This window comes from Myotis lucifugus, unplaced genomic scaffold (assembly GCF_000147115.1).
Source record: "Myotis lucifugus unplaced genomic scaffold, Myoluc2.0 scaffold_1977, whole genome shotgun sequence".
In the NCBI taxonomy this organism is placed as follows: domain Eukaryota; kingdom Metazoa; phylum Chordata; class Mammalia; order Chiroptera; family Vespertilionidae; genus Myotis; species Myotis lucifugus.
The window spans coordinates 2630-11158 of record NW_005873025.1 but is presented as its reverse complement, the minus strand read 5'-3'; positions in this window follow the sequence as shown (position 1 = coordinate 11158).

Genomic DNA, 8529 nt, shown 5'->3' with positions numbered 1-8529 from the left:
AAACCCTTAACACTCGAGAGGCACTCATTTGTCCCCACAGAATTAACGGGCTGACGTAGAGATCACCCCTATCTGTTTACGACAGGTTTCCAGGGACCTTGGGTAGAACCCACTTTGTTACTGTAGTTGATGGCTATGAAGATGGAAACCACAAATACATGTAACGACAAGCATCTTTTTGTGTGAAAACATTCCAGAGTTCAGCACAGTCTTCACCAGCAATTAGAACTGGCCGGGAGCAGGGCTGTGCCTCCAGACCGAGGACCCACTGCCCCCGCCCCTCGCTGTGGAGCCCCTGCCGCTGAGTCTGGAAAGCCTGCTGACTGAGTGGAGGCCGTGTTGGCCGCAATTCACAGTCGCTCTGGACTGTTCTGGTCCTGCCAGCTGGGCTCAGGGGCCAGCACCTGAGGGCCTCAGTGAGCACTGCTGGGATCTGAAAACCATCCTTTTCTCTTGGACCGAGAATGGAAAATTGATAACAGTGAAGGCCAAATAGGTGCTTCTGGAAGCCCTCTTACAGACGCTGGGTTTTGTTAAGTGACAAGGAAGGGCAGTTTGTGAACAACTCACTAGTGGAATTCTGGCGTAACCCTCACATAAAACCAGTCCTTTTACTAGAAGATCACAATCTCAGCTTCTGCTTCAATGCAAGTTCATTGTTCAGCACCGAGCAGTGCTTTTCTCCCCCCCGGAGCCAGGATTAGCCGTGCACATTCTCACACCCAAGTGGTCTCCCCGAGAGCCAGGCAGAAATTAGGAGATTAAGGGCACAATGGCAGCAGCTCAGGCCCACCTGCTAATCGCCCTCCCACAGGCGGCCACCAGCAGACCCAGGCCTGTGCTCTCATGCGGGCACTTAATTATCTCAGGGCGGGCGCCGTGCAGGAGGCAGGCTCGGGGCCTCTGGCTCCTCTTTGTCTCTGATTCCTGCTGGGCTTTAAGGTCACACCTTCCTGGACGCTGCGGGGCTCCTGCAGCCCAAAGAGGCGCTGGGGCACGACTCCCACGTCACCGCAGCCACACTCGCTTCTGACTCGGCTGTGACCTCGCGGACACTCTGAGTCACACACGTAACAAGTGCTTTCAACAGGCTGCTGCAGTTTACAGTTTAGAAACAGAATTTCCACAAAGAGGGGAAGTAGAACGACATGGTCTGTAAGTATTAGAGGTACTGGAGGTGCCAGAAAACTCGGGGGATTAAAGGAGGGGAGGAGAACAGCAACTAGGGGTCACTGCTAAGAAGAAAACTATATTGGGTAAAATGGATTAAGAATTCTTAAAAACAACCAAGAGTTAATCACTAATTTATTTAAAAATCCAGTTGCATTAAGTACATCGAAACAATTGTACTTCTCTCTGCACGTGCGCACACGCACAGACACATGCACTTGGGTTTTACATATAAACTTACACACAGACTTCAGTCTGCTGGGACAACCCTTAGGCATGTCTAGGAGGCCTCCATGGAAAACGCTTACACTGCCTAAGCTGGGACTATACCATCTACCACTCAAAAATTTCAAGTCAGACCCTTGAGTCATTCTGGATCCCGCCCTTCCGTCCTCCTCCCTCGTCCTCCAAGCCAGGCACATCCCTCCCACTCACTCTGTCCCCACTGGCCCCGCCTCTCCCCGCTGCGGCCCCGCCCCTCCTGGTGCACCTGCAGCTGGGTCCTCGCCAGGATCATCGAGGCACCTGAGCGTGGCAGGTGTTGGCCTGTGTAGGGCAACAGCGCAGCCTCTGCTCCTTCCTTCTCTCCCCTGGGTTCCCACCTCCGTCCTGGGAACCAGGTCTCCTTCCCACCCAGGGATAGACGCACCCGACACGGAGCACGGGGTCCTGAGGCTGGGTGGCAGGGAAAGGAAAAGAAGGCAAGAGGAAAGTAGGACCTACTGAGAACAGGCTCCCCCCTCCCAGTTTGCCTGCAGAGCGCCCTGCTCCTGGGTCTGTGTGTTTCTTTGGAACTGTGTTCTCTTCCTTTTTCATGGACTGGAGGGGAGAACACCAGCCTTGGGGCATCTGTGCCACTGCAGGCTCAGTGGTCAGTGCTCTGCAGCTCCCGGCTCTGTTACCTTACAGCTCTGTATGTGGTGGGTGCATGGGGCCCCATTTCACAGATGAGCAAACTGGCCTCAGTCTGATAGAAACTTCCCCACAGCCGCAAGCAGAGACTGGAGGAGCTGGGTCCAAAGCCGGGGCCGCTGTCTGGTGGCAGCTGGCAAGGCCCCAGCACACAGGTTCGGCCTTCCGGTCTGCGTCCCAGAAAGGAGCTGAATGCCCATGGCGCTGGGAGGCGGGAGGCACGTCCTCATTGCACAGGGAGAGCTGCTGCAGGGACCAGCCAGCCGAGGACAGAGTCAGGGATGCGGCTTCGAGGACTCCTTCCGTTGCCCTTTAACAGAGGTCAACAGGCCAGAGGTCATGGAGAAGCCCTATTGAACCAGGTGAATGTGTATGTTCCCCAATAATTACCAAAGTCTGCTATAATGTGAATAACAAAATAATCCAAGCTGGAGGGATGGTTTGAATACCAAATAAATGTTAATTTAATTATTTAGAGATTAGTTATTTATATCTCTTCAAATGATGGTGATTTTCCTGGTTCACAAACTATTTCATGCTATGAGTTAGAGTACGGTTTATAGCTTCCAAGAACTTACTTATTAAAACTCTGTGATTGTACGTGTTTAAGGACTTACTCTGTTATTTCCATGTTATCTTCTGATCATTCAGATCATTGCCACGTGCTGCGTTAGCTCTAACACGTGTGACATGCCTCAGGATGGCCTGAGGCCTTGCAGACAGGAGGTGTCCTCGCCAAGCGCTCAGGGACCCTCTCACGTGCAGTCACTCCCCAGGGCCCCTGTGCCCCTCCTGCGCGGGCCTCGCCCTCACACGCCCCCCGGTTACAGCCCCACTGGCCCCCTGGTTAGGAGACAGTGTCCTTCTCACATCTGCACTCCCTGATGCCTCGTCCCTCTCTCGGAGGTCAGCACCCTCCCCGCCAGGTGCCGCCTCCGGTGCTCTCTCGGAGCCCCCCCCCACCCCCCACCCCCCCACCCCCACTCTGCTCAGGGCACTTGGCTGGGCCTTCATCGGCCGGGCAGACACATCCGTTCTGTGAGACTGGAGACCGTGCGAGTTCACATCCTCCCACAGCGGTTACCCATGCTCCTTGGATGCCTGACTGGGTTGGCTCTGAAGGAGCAGCCGTCAGGTAAAGGACGCATGGTCCACCCCCGAACGACGGAGCCTGGAGCTGGGCACAGGAGGAAGCTGCGCCCTCTTCTCCATGCAGAGCGGCAGGAGGCGTCCGAAAGCTGGCGTGCGGCCTCGACGCGTGGGCAAGGCTGGGCCTCTTTGAACCTCCACTCCCACTTAAATATAAAAAGGGTCGACAAGGTTGCATCAGAAAATGTGTTGGGAATCACACTGTTGTCCCAAATATAAAATTGCATTGTCTTATTTAAGAAAACAATCGGAATTTAGACAAAATGGTACTGTATATTGTGTACCTATAGCGACCTACCTCTGATTTAAATTTAAAGTTGTACCTGAAAGTACTTGGTGAATAGCTTTAAGGAGAGCATCAGACTTTTACATCGGAATCTAGAAAGCCATTCTATAGCCAATTGTACTGACCTGGGAGATTGTTGTTGTTAATCCTCACCTGAGGATATTTTTCCATTGATGTTCAGAGAGAGTGGAAGAGAGGGGAGAGAGAGAGAGAAAGAAACATTGATGTAGGAGAGACACATCGATTGGCTGCCTCCTGCACATCTCCCACTGGGGATGTGCCCGCAACCCACCTGGGGATGTTGAAATAGGCCCATTGGTTCCGTCAGAGAACCGACCTGTCTCGACGCTCTATCCACTGAGCTGACCCACGTCCATGTTTCCGTTTGCTTTGGAACAGGCTTCCATCTCTACCACAAGCTGCCCACCATCGTGCCCGAGAGCTGCAAGAGAGGGGAGAGAGAGAGAGAAAGAAACATTGATGTAGGAGAGACACATCGATTGGTTGCCTTCTGCACACTCTCTAGCCATGAGCCAAACCGCCAGGCCCACCTGGGATGTTGAAATAGGCCCATTGGTTCCGTCAGAGAACCGACCTGTCTCCTCCCTGCACCTGCCTGACCCACGTCCATGTTTCCGTTTGCTTTGGAACAGGCTTCCATCTCTACCACAAGCTGCCCACCATCGTGCCCGAGAGCTGCCTCCTCATTATGGTCGGCCTTCTGCTCGGGGGCATTATCTTTGGTGTCGACGAGAAGTCGCCTCCCGCCATGAAGACAGACGTGTTCTTCTTGTACCTCCTGCCCCCCATCGTGCTGGACGCGGGCTACTTCATGCCCACCCGCCCGTTCTTCGAGAACATCGGCACCATCTTCTGGTACGCCGTGGTGGGCACGCTGTGGAACTCCATCGGCATCGGCGTGTCCTTGTTCGGCATCTGCCAGATTGAAGCCTTCGGCCTGAGCGACATCACTTTGCTGCAGAACCTGCTCTTCGGCAGTCTGATCTCCGCCGTGGACCCTGTGGCCGTGCTCGCTGTCTTCGAGAACATTCACGTCAACGAGCAGCTCTACATCCTGGTCTTCGGGGAGTCCCTGCTGAACGACGCGGTGACGGTGGTAAGTCCCTCGCGGAGTGGCACCTGTGCTGCCCAGGCCTCTCGGGCCGGATGCTCTGCTGTCTGTCCTGAAATTCTTAGTAAGAATTTATTTACTGCCAAGTATCTGTTTGCCAGTCCACAGCGCACCTGCTCTGTATCTGCCCTGGGCATGCCAATGCGCGGCCCTCCCAGCTCCCAGCGCGAGCCTGCGGGAGGCAGCCGCATTGGGGGCAGTGCCGGGAGGCAGCCGCATTGGGGGCAGGGCCGGGGGGCAGCCGATGCCCATGGAGTGCCCCCCCTCCGGAGGTCCTTTAGTCTGTCACGTGGGCGAAGCTCAGCACACAGCTCACTTCTGGTTGACACTCAGCGAGCATTGTTCTGGGCTTCACCATTTTCCCATTAGTGGGCACTTATTCAGAAAATGCAAATTATTTTTAATTCTTATTAATTGGCACATAGTTAGAGGCAGAGGCAGTTAGGGTCCTGTGTCAGCCACAGGTACCGCCACCCCCTGCGGAGCCGCTCAGAGGGCTCCGGCTGGTGAGGGGGTGCTGTGTCCCGGCTCCGGCTGGTGAGGGGGTGCTGTGTCCCGGCTCCGGCTGGTGAGGGGTGCTGTGTCCCGGCTCCGGCTGGTGAGGGGGTGCTGTGTCCCGGCTCCGGCTGGTGAGGGGGTGCTGTGTCCCGGCTCCGGCTGGTGAGGGGTGCTGTGTCCCGGCTCCGGCTGGCGAGGGGGTGCTGTGTCCCGGCTCCGGCTGGTGAGGGGGTGCTGTGTCCCGGCTCCGGCTGGTGAGGGGTGCTGTGTCCCGGAGCGTGTCCGGGGCAGGCATGGCGGGAACGGTGAGAGGCATGGGCGTCACTGACCTGTGCGTGCGCACCTTGGGCTCGGGGCTTCATGACAACCTATGAATAGGTATTCTCCCCATTTTGCAAAAAATAAAGTTGAGATAAAGCTTATTAAGTAACGTGTGTCTAAGTAACTTAAGTAATTTATATGACCTCCCCCCATTAATTCCTGTGATTAAAATGTTATCGCTGGATCGTTTAGAAGTTAGCATAAATTAACGGAGAACCAGCATCACCCTCTGTCAGTCTGTATGCAGACTCCTGAACTGGACAGAATATCATCTTGAAGGATGTCCATTAACTCCATGTGGATATTATTTTTTAGAAATAAATTTGATAAGGAACCCAGTTTTTTAGAATAGCTGCCAAGAGACTTTTAGACAGCCAAGTGAGCTCCAGGAACACAGTCTACCTCCTCCACTCCATTACTCATTAACAGCAGCCAGTCATTAACTCACCATCTTAGACTGTAGCGGGAAACAGCCAGCACAATGAAGAGATTTTATAACTCTTCTAGTTTCTGAAGGCGAGTTCCATGTGTGAGTTGTGTTTGGTCAGATACATCTTTCCCTGGTTGAGGGAGACGTGGGCAGTTCAGTGTGGGGCTCCCGGTCCTACTGAGTGTAAGGAAACTACAGAGACCTCATCCCATGTTGCCGCTTGCTTCTAGGACAGGTAGCGGTCGGCCAGGCTCAGAAGCAGGAGCCTTGGCCACGCTCTCAGATCCCTCCCTCAGATGCCTCCGTGGTCCTCCTTCGAGTTTCTCAGGGATCAGGTCTCAGTGTATGAAGGCCCGGCCTTCCAGAGGCATGTCCTGGGCTTCCTCTCGGAGGCACAGAGCCGCCGAACGTGGCCCTACAGATGGGCAAGCTGCCACCGGACCAGCACCGGAAGCAGGGCCAGGGCAGAGGACGGGCAGGCCGCCCCAAGGCCAAGGCCTGTAAGTCAGGGTGTAAGTTACGGTTTCACCCGAAAGCACCGTCCTCGGTGGGTTATGTGCCCTGGGCTGCCCCGTAAGTCCACGCCTGCACAATAAGAGGACATGCCCAGGGCTGTGCCTGCCTATTGCTGAAGAATAAGATATTTATTTCACTGAACTGGTTGAACAGTGGAGTGAATTAGAAGACAGGTATAAGAATTATGATTCTGTCTCTTAGTCAGGTACCTTCAAATATAACGGGGACATGTTTTCTGGAAGGTTTTTTGACTCAATCATCTAGTCTTATCTCTAGGAGAGGTGTAAGGAACTCATGGAACAGACAGAGATATAAAAATATGGACCATGCCATGGCTGTTGTGGCTCAGTTGTTTGGGCATCGTCCCATCCACTGAAAGGTTGTTGGTTCGATTCCCGGTCAGGGCACATGCCCAGGCTTCAGGCTCCATCCTTGGTGGGGGGGTATGCAGAAGGCAACCAATCAATGTTTCACTGTCACATGGATGTTTCTATCTCTCTCCCTCTCCCTTCCTCTCTTTGAATCAATTTTTAAAAATAAATAAATAAAAATTAAATTTAAAATTCTCCTTCACATTGGAGGTCATTTAAAAAAATATATGGACCAGTGAAAATGATGAGTCACTCTGAGTTGCAACTAGAAGGGTGGAGATTAACAGGGAGAATTCATGTTTAAATGTAGTCTGGAAGGTAAGTGAGATTGTGGGTCCCCAAGGCAAGGTAAATTAAATACTGAGCTAGAAGTGTTGAAGGGTAGAAAACCTACCCAAAAAATGTCTCAAAGCAAAGAGAAATTGATAATATATGACTGCACTCAAACTCTGTGTGTTCTTGTCTAGGGCAGGGGTGGGGAACATCCAGCCTGCGTATAAGGCCTGCAACATCATTTGGTCTGGCCCTGCCAAGGCATCAGGGGAGAGTTAATTAAGTGTTTGAACAAATAGAGCAGCTCATTTTTAAGCTGATAATTTTGTGTGGCCTGTGAATGATGTTATAAATATCCAAATGGCCCGTGGCAGGAAAAGGTTCCCCACCCCTGGCCTAGGGTGATAGTGGATTGGATAGTGAGTGGAATTAACAGAAATGACAGTCAGCAAAATAAAGGTGAGCTTTGTGCTTTCCCATATAATTAATATTCTCTTTTATTAGGCAAAGATTGCTAAGGTGCCCAGTTATTTGAGAAGTCTTGCTATTTCCACAGTAGTTCATAGTCGTTCATAGTCAAATGGCTTAGCTTATTACATGGTAATTTCCAACATCATTTCTAGAACATGCAACCTAATATTCTAATACATTTTCCAAGAAGACTTAAAATTCTTCAACCTGCGATAGCCAGCATGGGGGGAGGCTGGGCCGGGCCTGCTGGCCTGGCCGCTGTGCTGTGCTGTGGATGTCGCCTCAGGAAGCTGGAGGGGATGTGGTGACCACTTGACACCTTACTTTGCTTTTGCAAATGGCAGAATAGATTTAAAATTCCTCATCCAAAAATGATTATTCTTTGTGTTTCACATCAGAAAAAGTGACCTAAAAGCTGTTTTCTGGGACAGAAGTGTCTGAGAAAGGACTCTGAATCATTTGCATCTTTGCATCACGGTTTCACTGCATTATTGAACATTTTTAATCTCCCATCAAAATAGATAATTTGTGATGTTAGTAATATAAGTGTTTTAGAAACATAATTGTGAGAGAATGACTGGGAAGCACGCAGCTGTCAAATTAGCCCCGTTACGGAGGTTGGCAAGGGCGTCCCTGGCATTTCAGGCTAAAAATACCCTCACCTGTGAGGTGACCTCTGCACAGACCAGCCACAGGCCAACTGCGCCCGCGGGCAGAGCGCACATGATTCACAGATACAAACCCTAACGCCAGAAGCACTTGCGGTGTAGATTCCCTGCAGTGAGGTTACAGGACTTAACTGGAATGAAGTCACTGGGTTGTGGTCAGTTGTAACTAGAAGAATTTTATCTTGTTCTGATCAGTAGGTATCAAGTTCAGTGTAAAGCAGGTGGGAGGTTATGGAAAGCTTTCTGGTTGTCAAGGTAACGCTGCTACCTAAGATGTTACCCTGCAGCCCTGCCCTGGCAGCTGACGGGAGGAGCGAGCCTGTGCCAGCTCT